At 46.4% G+C, this 9300-nt stretch overlaps 1 non-coding gene across 1 annotated transcript; it reads left to right on the top strand.

The window, feature by feature from the left end:
- The first annotated feature begins 492 nt into the window (after window positions 1-492).
- TRNAR-UCU (transfer RNA arginine (anticodon UCU)) lies at window positions 493-578 on the top strand. Its single transcript is given in 2 exon segments — window positions 493-529; window positions 543-578. It is a non-coding gene; the product is annotated as a tRNA-Arg (tRNA).
- The last annotated feature ends 8722 nt before the right edge of the window (window positions 579-9300 follow it).

Genomic DNA, 9300 nt, shown 5'->3' with positions numbered 1-9300 from the left:
TTTCTCAATAGAATATCGTTGTGGCCAATAATAAATATGGGTGAACCACTTCTTTAAATGCTTCAGGCACAAGTGTTCCGTTTTAATGCAGTGCCCCCGCAGGTAAAAATAGGCATTACATATGACTATAGAAATCAATAGTCAGCTTGTCTAATTCACAGATGTAGGGGGTCTTCCTTAGAAGAAGGCACTGTGCAGCAGCTCCTCATTCTGGTCACAAATGAGGTAAAATGAAGGGGAGAGGGGGGGGTCTCCAATTAGGACAATGTTTAATAATTTAGAGTTTCGTAAACAAGAAAAAGTTTTCCCTAAGTAATTTAAATTATGCATTTCTTTTTCTCCCCACAGTGAGTGATGAGGATCAGTATCAGGGTGAGGGATCAACTCTCCTGAGCACATAACACCAGGGTGTCACTGTCAGCGTCTGCTCCACCACACACTCATGGAGCTGATCCAGCAGAAGTCACAGCCCGGGACAGACAGGCAACAGATGGCTCTGTGGCGCAATGGATAGCGCATTGGACTTCTAGCGAGAGGAGGATATTCAAAGGTTGTGGGTTCGAGTCCCACCAGAGTCGTACTTTTGCAACAAGGATAATTTTTTTTTTTTTTTTTTTTTTTTAAAAGTCACTTTAGGAAAAGAAAAATCTATATTATGTATAAAAGTGTAATTATAACAATTACATTCAGGTTTACAGTCTTCAGAAATATACTTTATGTGCGCTTAGGAAACAAAAATCCACTATAAAATAAAATGTAGTTAGTTATTCTGTTGGTAATATACCTATATAGTTTAATATACATTTATCATCAAAAGGTATTGTGCAGGTTTGAGGTATGCAGTTACTGACGACACACTGGTCACTTTGAGGATTCACAAGTCTGCACAGTGCATGCTGTCAGGATTCTCCTGGATAAGGCGGTCATGTAACTGCAAGTGTTTGATTTTCATACATCCAGTCACATTTCAACTAGACTTGTCCAGAATTATTATATTTATTATTATAGCGCCATTTATTCCATGGCACTTTACAAGTGAAAGAGGGTATACGTACAACAATCATTAACAGTACAAAGAGTGATCAGCTTAACAGCAATTACTTGGAAAGTCAATATTGGCTAAGAAAATGAACTTTAACCCCCAAAACACATTTCAACAGCATTGCATTCCTGCCTTAAAAGGAGCAGCTAACATTGTTTTAGTGATTGTTTCATTAACACAGGTGTGGGTGTTGATGAGGACAGGGCTGGCGAACCCTCAAAACACATTTCAACATCATTGCACTCCTGCCTTAATGGAACAATCACTAAAACAATGTTAGCTGCTCCTTTTAACACAGGTGTGGGTGTTGATGAGGACAGGGCTGGCAAACAGTCAGTCATGATTAAGTAAGAATAACACCACTGGACACTTTAAAAGGAGGCTGGTGCTTGGTATTGTTTCTCTTCAGTTAACCATGGTTATCTCTAAAGAAACACGTGCAGCTATCATTGCTCTGCACAAAAATGGCCTAACAGGGAAGGGTATCGCAGCTACAAAGATTGTTGACTGAGGTACAATCTATCGCATCATCAAGAACTTCAAGGAGAGAGCTTCCATTGTTGCCAAAAAGGCTCCAGGGCACCCAAGATGGACCAGCAAATGCCAGGACAGTATCTTAAAACTGTTTCAGCTGCGGGATCGGACTACCAGCAGTGCCGAGCTAGCTCAGCAATGGCAGCAGGCTGGTGTGAGTGCCTCTGCACGCACTGTGAGGCGGAGACTGCTTGAGCAAGGCCTGGTTTCAAGGAGGGCAGCAAAGAAGCCACTTTTCTCCAGAAAAAAAAAATATCAGGGACCGACTGATATTCTGCAAAAGGTACAGGGAGTGGACTGCTGAGGACTGGGGTAAAGTCATTTTCTCAGATGAATCCCCTTTTCGATTGTTTGGGACATCTGGAAAACAGCTTATTAGGAGAAGAAGAGGTGAGCGCTACCACCAGTCTTGTCTCATGCCAACTGTTAAGCATCCTGAAACGATTCATGTGTGGGGTTGCTTCTCAGCCAAGGGAATCGCACCACTCACAGTCTTGCCTAAAAACACAGCCATGAATAAAGAATGGTATCAGAATGTCCTCCAAGAGCAACTTCTCCCAAATGTCCAAGAGCAGTTTGGCGCCCAACAATGCATTTTCCAGCATGATGGAGCACCTTGCCATAAAGCAAAGGTGATCACTAAATGGCTCATGGAACAAAACAGAGATTTTGGATCCATGGCCTAGAAACTCCCCAGATCTTAATCCCATTGAGAACTTGTGGGCAATCATCAAGAGACGGGTGGACAAACAAAAACCAACAACTTCTGGCAAAATGCAAGCATTGTTTATGCAAGAATGGACAGCTATCAGTCAGGATTTGGTCCAGAAGTTGATTGAGAGCATGCCAGGGAGAATTGCAGAGGTCCTGAAGAAGAAGGGGCAACACTGCAAATATTCACTTGCTGCATTAACTCATCCCAACTGTCAATATAACCTTTTGGTATTCATAATATGATTGCAATTATATTTCTGTATGTGATGTAAACATCAGACAAACACAATTAAAACCCAGAGGGCAACAGATCATGTGAAAATATAATTTTGGTGTCATTCTCAAAACTTTTGGCCATGACTGTAGATACACACACACACACACACACACACTGGAAATACCTGTGCTTCAACCACACAGGGGCCCACGCAGTAAAGGGGGTCCTGGCCTCCTGCAAAATGAGGAATTCTGCATCATGATGAGCAACTGAATTACAAAAGGGGCCATAAACTTTACACAGGACCCCTCTGTGGGTGTCCACTCCTGCATATATCTATAGCAACGTACGTGTGTGTATTGGCCTGATCAAAAGTGAAATTGACAACCTATTTTAGGAACACAGAATGGGTAAATATCCCACACACAATCTCAATAAGGTTGAAAGACCAGCGCTCCATTCCATCAAAAACAATTCAGATATACTCAAACCAGCAGACAAAGGCGGAGCGTTTGTAGTTATGAATAAATCTGCATACTTTCAGGAGATTAGAAGACCGCTATCAGATTCTAACACATATGCTATGATATCACAAGACCCTACTCCTAGAATTTACTGCACTATTCAGAATGTCCTCTCCCATTATGCAGCCAAAAAGATCATTGATTGCAAGAATGTTACATTTCTCACGAATCTTCACCAGATTACTCCAGTGTTTTCTACCGAAAATTCATAAATCCTTGCAGAATCCACCAGGCTGGCCCATCGTGGCATCAACCGAGTCCATTTTGGCACCACTTTAAATATATCTAGAGAAAATACTTACACCATTTGTCAAAAAAAACAAATCATTTATTTTGGATACAGGGGACTTTTTGGGTAAAATTAAGTAAATTAATTGAATTCCACACGACAATATCTTTGTCCCCATGGATGTTAACAGCCTGTATACATCCATTGACCATGATACAGGATTAGCGGCTGTGAGAAAGACATTGGAGAGGTCTAACATCAGGAGGGACACCATGTAATTTTGCTTAGAACTTCTGAATATTGTCCTTAGGAAAATTTCTCTTTTTGGGACGAATTTTCTCCAGACTGGCAGGACAGCGATGGGGTCTAATGTGACCCCCACATAAGCAAATCTGTACATGGATATATTTGAAGAGACTTCCGAATATCCCCATAATTTTTTTTTTTTTTTTTTAAAGATATCATTTGTTGGTACAGATTCATCGACGACATCTTCATCTGGAAGGCAGACACCTCTAGTTTGGGTATTTTCTTTCAAAAGTGCTTAATTCCATTAGAGTTGAATTATCTTTTCCCTCCACACAGTCGAACAAATGTGGCATTTCCTAACACTAGGATCATTAAGAACTATGGAGGACAACTAACTTCTGATACTTATACAAACCCCACAGACTGTAATGGGCTCCTCTTGTTTGACAGCTGCCACCTTAAGGCTACTAAGAATAGCCTAATCTGGTCACAGTTCAAAAGAGTAACCCAAATAGTTTCCGATAAGTAAGCTCTACCTTTATGGTTGAATAATATGTCAAAAATTCCGTGATCGACATTACGCACAGAGATTTCTGAGAAAAGAAAGAATGGGCCCCAACTATACATAGTGAACCCAAATCACAAGTGGAACGAGTATCACTCATACATAAATACCATCCCCTGGCCCCCGAAGGTACAACACATTAAAAACACTGGCCCCTTTTGACTAAAGGCAATCCGGAAATTGTTCCCTTTGGTTCTCCCTCACTCATGTGCACGAAGAGACCCAGTAGCATGAAAGATCACCTTATTACAGCAGAGATCGGCCCCCTGTAAGCAGTATTTGGGTTATGCCGCCTGCTCAAAATGTTAAAAAAAAAAAAAAAAGTAGCTCTGTGACCAATCCAAAAATGGGTAAGGCTTAACCCATTAAAGACTTTTATACATGTGATACCAATTTTGTTGTATGTAATAAAATGCCTGTACAGGTTACTGTACATCAGAGAAACAACAACAACATGTACGTGACAGGATCACTAGTCGTAAGTTGACAATACGGTGCAATAAAACATGTCTCCTGATACCTCATCATTTCAAGGAAGCCCAATAAAGTTTCCCGGCTACGCTTTCAAGTCTTGGAGAAGGTCGAACTCCCAAGACTTTGTGGCAATCATATACAACTTTTGAAAAGAGAACGTTATTGGATATATACACGTAACACCACATGGTCTCAATGGGGAAATGGATTGGCCTTTGAGAATGTATGCCAATTCATTTGTTTTCTTGACAAATATACACACACAACCCACAATTCCCCCCCCCCCCCTCATATTTTAGTCCTATTATGGTATAGTATAAGACAAGTGCTTACAGTGACTGTGTGAGCATGCGTGGTGGTTATGGCTTTCATGTACTCTAACACTCATAATACGCCATGAAGCCAGGGTGACCGCCACGGGTGCGCGATATGTCACTTCCATGTTTCACCAAGGCAACCTAACAATACAGCACAGCAGCGCCGGTGACTAGAATGACTACTGCGCATGACATTTCCGCACCCGGCATTTTCAGTGTATATTTAAACCATAGGTCTGCATCTGACCGCAGCCATTACACAGCGCCAAGGTACGAGAGTCTGAATACTTTGATTCATGTAATCATCTGCAAGGTCTTCAGTCTACAACCCTTCCACCTCCGATGTTTTGACTTTCTTCTAATTCTTTTAATTTTCACAGTTGGCTGAGGCCACACAGGGATTAGCGCAAATGCTCGTGTGGCGCCCCAGAGGCTTCAGTCACCAGAGTATTACACCCAAATTTGGGTGTAATGCTAAACTCAGAACCTGAAGAGGTCAGTCCCGATTACACCCCATTACACATTCAAATACACACCAGGTTGCCCTGTTTCCACTGGGGACTGGGCTAGGGTCAGGTAATAATGGGGTCGCCAACAGATGCATTTACAGGATACCTTCAACAGGGGCCCCAGTCCCACTAGCTTAGGACCTGAGCCAGTAGGGAGGAGTCAGGAGCCAACACAACAGATAAGGGTGCTTTACACGCTGAGACATCGCTAGCGATCTTGTTAGCGATGTGACACGCCAGATTGCAGTTGCGATCTGCCGAGATCGCATATAGGTAGTTTTTATAGCACCGGTCACATGTTCGATCTCGACAGATCGCATCTGCAATCTGGCGTGTCACATCGCTAACGAGATCGCTAGCGATGTCGCAGCGTGTAAAGCACCCTTTAAAGGAGTTCTCCAGCAGGGGAGGAAGGGAGCAATCGCATCTTAGGGGTGCTCCGGTGGGAAGGAGGAGACGTTCACATTGTTGCCGTAACAGACGCCACGCAGGGCGGCAGGACCCTAGGGAAGATCATACTTCACGTTGGTTTTCCAGAATCTGCCTGGATGGTGAAAGTTTCAAGCTTCCCTGACCACACAGCGCCCGACAGTGATGCAGGCGGGGGACAGACCACAACCGGGGGCCGCTCGAGGTGCTTGGATCCGGGCGGTGTCTGGCTCGAGTGTCAGCCGGATCCAGGGCTCACGCAGCCGTCAGTCACCCACAAGTGAAAAGGGGTTATTTACAGGGGATAGAGTCTGTCAGTGATTCCACCCATGGGTTGCGGTGAAGGATGGTGACACCGCCGCTGCCTTGTATGTGGGTGCCCGGGGCTGGTGGAGCGGGGCAGCAAGGTGGGATCCCCTCCACGTATAGGGGAGGTGTTGTCCTGGGGCCCAGGGTATTGTAAGGGGGTTGCAGGAAGCAGGGAACTCACAGTTGGTAGTCAAGGTCCTGGATGAGCTGGTGCTGATTTGGAAGGTCAGTAAATAAACAGAGTCCATATCGTAAACCAAGGACGGATGCCGGTAGCCTCTGGAGGAATGTGCAGACAGGGTAGGGGCTCTTCCTCCTGCACTTGTAGTTTCTTGTGTGGTGACTTAATCCGCCTAAAACGGGAGAAGTCCGCTCCCTGTGTTATGTACTGTGGAAGATGTGGCCCGTGAAAGCTGACCCGTGGGATCTCTGTGGGCTCTGGCAGATGCCCTATCCCCCTCGTTGGGCTTCCGTTTCGCTCTATCTGGGCAGTCAACGGGACAAAGGCTGGAACCTTGTCCCTGGCTGGTTAATTGCAGAGGGGCTTGCAACCTTCCTCACCCTAGGGTCCAGGTACCCAGTTTGTACACGGCCTCTGGACCGGATTCCCGCTGTCAGCAGCGGCAGGCTACAACCCTGCCCCGGTCCACTTAAGTTCTCCTGCAACCGGATCTCCGTCACCTGTGGCCCTGCTCTGCCATCTGCCACCTAGTCAGCTCAGGTAGTCCGGGAGCTCTAACCCCCGACCACCAATACTCCTCTCACTTCCTCTGTCCAGTCTTGACTGTGTCTAAGCTTTATCTGACATGTATCCTCCCCTGACACCTCAGGGCCCCTAGGTGGGCGTCACCATCTGCCTGGCTCCGCCCACTGGTGTCTCCCTAATGTCCCGAGGGGGGGGGGGTGACTAGGCTTTTGTGGCTGGTGTTGTCCCTGTGTGTGAGGTGTTGGTAGAATTCCAAGGAGAAGGCGATTCCTGCACCCAGGAGGGGTACAGTCATCTGTGACACCCTGATTTTGTCAGGGCATCACAACAGCACAGTGCTAGAGAGGATCCGGGGTCTCGCATCAAGCCGGACCCCACATCGGAACCGCGACACCTGCAGATTGGGACAAGAGTACATCTCGTGAAACCCAGGGCCCCCTTGTAGCTTCAAGCCATGGGATCCACAGACAAGCGTTGCAAGCAGAAACCCACTGAACACCAAAACGGACTAATCTCTAAAGGGATTCGGGTTCGACGGAGCCCATCATAGCAAGTGACCGGTATTACCCAAGTGAGCGGCACAGCACTAAAATTGAGTAAACAACTTGGAAGTGCAGCCATAAACTGACTATTACCGGTACTGCCGCTCCGCGCCGCCATTACTGCTCCCCTCATCATCCTCCCCGGGGTCCGCTCTACCTGTGGAGAACGATACCATCCCTGGCTGCTACCACCATCTGCCCTGGAGGACAGCGACAGCAGTGGAGGCCCATTCCCTGGCTGCATTCCACAGGTGGCATGACAAACACCTCACCACTACCCCCATCATCTTTCCCCAACCACCTTCTGTACACCTCAGGTCAACGGAGCCAGGCTAGGCTGCCCGTGACGATGACAGTTGGGAGAGTAGGTTAAATGCACCTGCCCTGTGGGGCACTACACTCGCATGACACTCTGCTCACACTAAGCACAGCGGTAGCAGAGTGTCATGCGACTGTGGTCAGATTGTGTGATGAGACCACAGCTGCAGAGGGGCGGGCCGGCACTGAGGAAGAGAGGGAGGGATTTATCTCTCCATCTCCTCCATTGCTGGCTGATGCAAGAATCGCACTGCTCTCCTGTTACACCAGTGTAAGGCGAGTGCAGTGCGATGTTTCTCTCGCCCCATAGACTTGAATGGGTGCGAGTGAAACAGGATAGCTTTCTACCCGCAGCATGCTACGACTGTTTTCTCGGTCCGATTAGGGCTGAGAAAATAATCGCTCATGGGAGCTGCTCCATAGAGTAATATTGGTCCAAGTAGAACGCGATTTTTTATCCCATTTCACTAGCTCCGTATTACTCGCCGTGTGCGCTAGGCCTTAACCCATTTCACAGCCTCCTGCCTATTCATACCTTTGACACTGAACAACCGATGAACGGTTATTCAAATTAGACACTTTGCATAGCTCCTTATCTCCTACCTTCCACCCTCCTTCCCTATACTTTTGTAACAAAGAGACTTGGATACTGTATATTATAGAGGCTCAGCTTTATCTATGCTAAATACATCATGCTACAGTAATAACTAGGGATGATCGAATGCCCTATTAGCTTCACCGAATATCCGGCGAATACCTCGCCGCTATGCGAGTATTCGCGAAAAATCGACCTCCAATGTAAGTCTATGGGAAACCAGAATAATTTCATGTTGGACCCAACAGTGACCTGTGGTGACTGAGGAAAAGGCTGAAATGGATGGGAAAAGGCAGAAACTGTATGGGCACAGCCTGTAGAAGGTTCTTCACTGCATTTCTGCCCCCTCCTGATCATCAAGATGGCAGGGCACACAACAACGTGCCACCTGCATTCACACTCTTCCTCTGATTTGTCGCGTGTGCCATGACACATGCGACAAAACTCCTCCCCGGGTCCAGATAAGTCATTACCCCCCTGGTGTCTACCTTTTTGCAGCGGGGATCCCTCGCGATCCCTCCTCCTTCACAATAAACGCTGGGCGCATGCGCAGAGCTGCTGTCAGCTCAGCTTCCTGTGTACAGTGAGAGCTTTGCGGACTGCACGCACTCTGCTACTGTAGACCCGGGGAGAGTAGATGCAGAATCTTTGCACCCACACTCCTCACATGGAGGATCTGCACTCCTAGAAAATGGAGGATACCTTCCCTGAGTGTGCCCCCCATACTTTAGATCGAGTCGTCGTGGGATTTCCAAAATGGAGTACAGGGGATTTTTCTTTTCTTTACAATAAATTGTTGAAAGAGGTAATGTTTTTTTAGGGAGGTTTTTTTCAATTTTTTTTGTCTATTTTTTTATTTTTATTACTGGACAGTTTGTGATGATGTCATGGAGTCTATCAGATACCCGACATCAACTGCTGGGCTTGATGTCAGGTGACATTACACATCTGGTATCAACCCCATTTATTAGCCAGTTTGCCACCGCACCAGGGCAATGGGATGAGCTGGGTGGAAGCGCCACTTCTG

This window comes from Anomaloglossus baeobatrachus, chromosome 3, assembly GCF_048569485.1.
Source record: "Anomaloglossus baeobatrachus isolate aAnoBae1 chromosome 3, aAnoBae1.hap1, whole genome shotgun sequence".
In the NCBI taxonomy this organism is placed as follows: Eukaryota; Metazoa; Chordata; class Amphibia; order Anura; family Aromobatidae; genus Anomaloglossus; species Anomaloglossus baeobatrachus.
The sequence above is the reverse complement of the archived record's forward strand: the minus strand, read 5'-3'. Positions and strand labels throughout refer to the sequence as shown.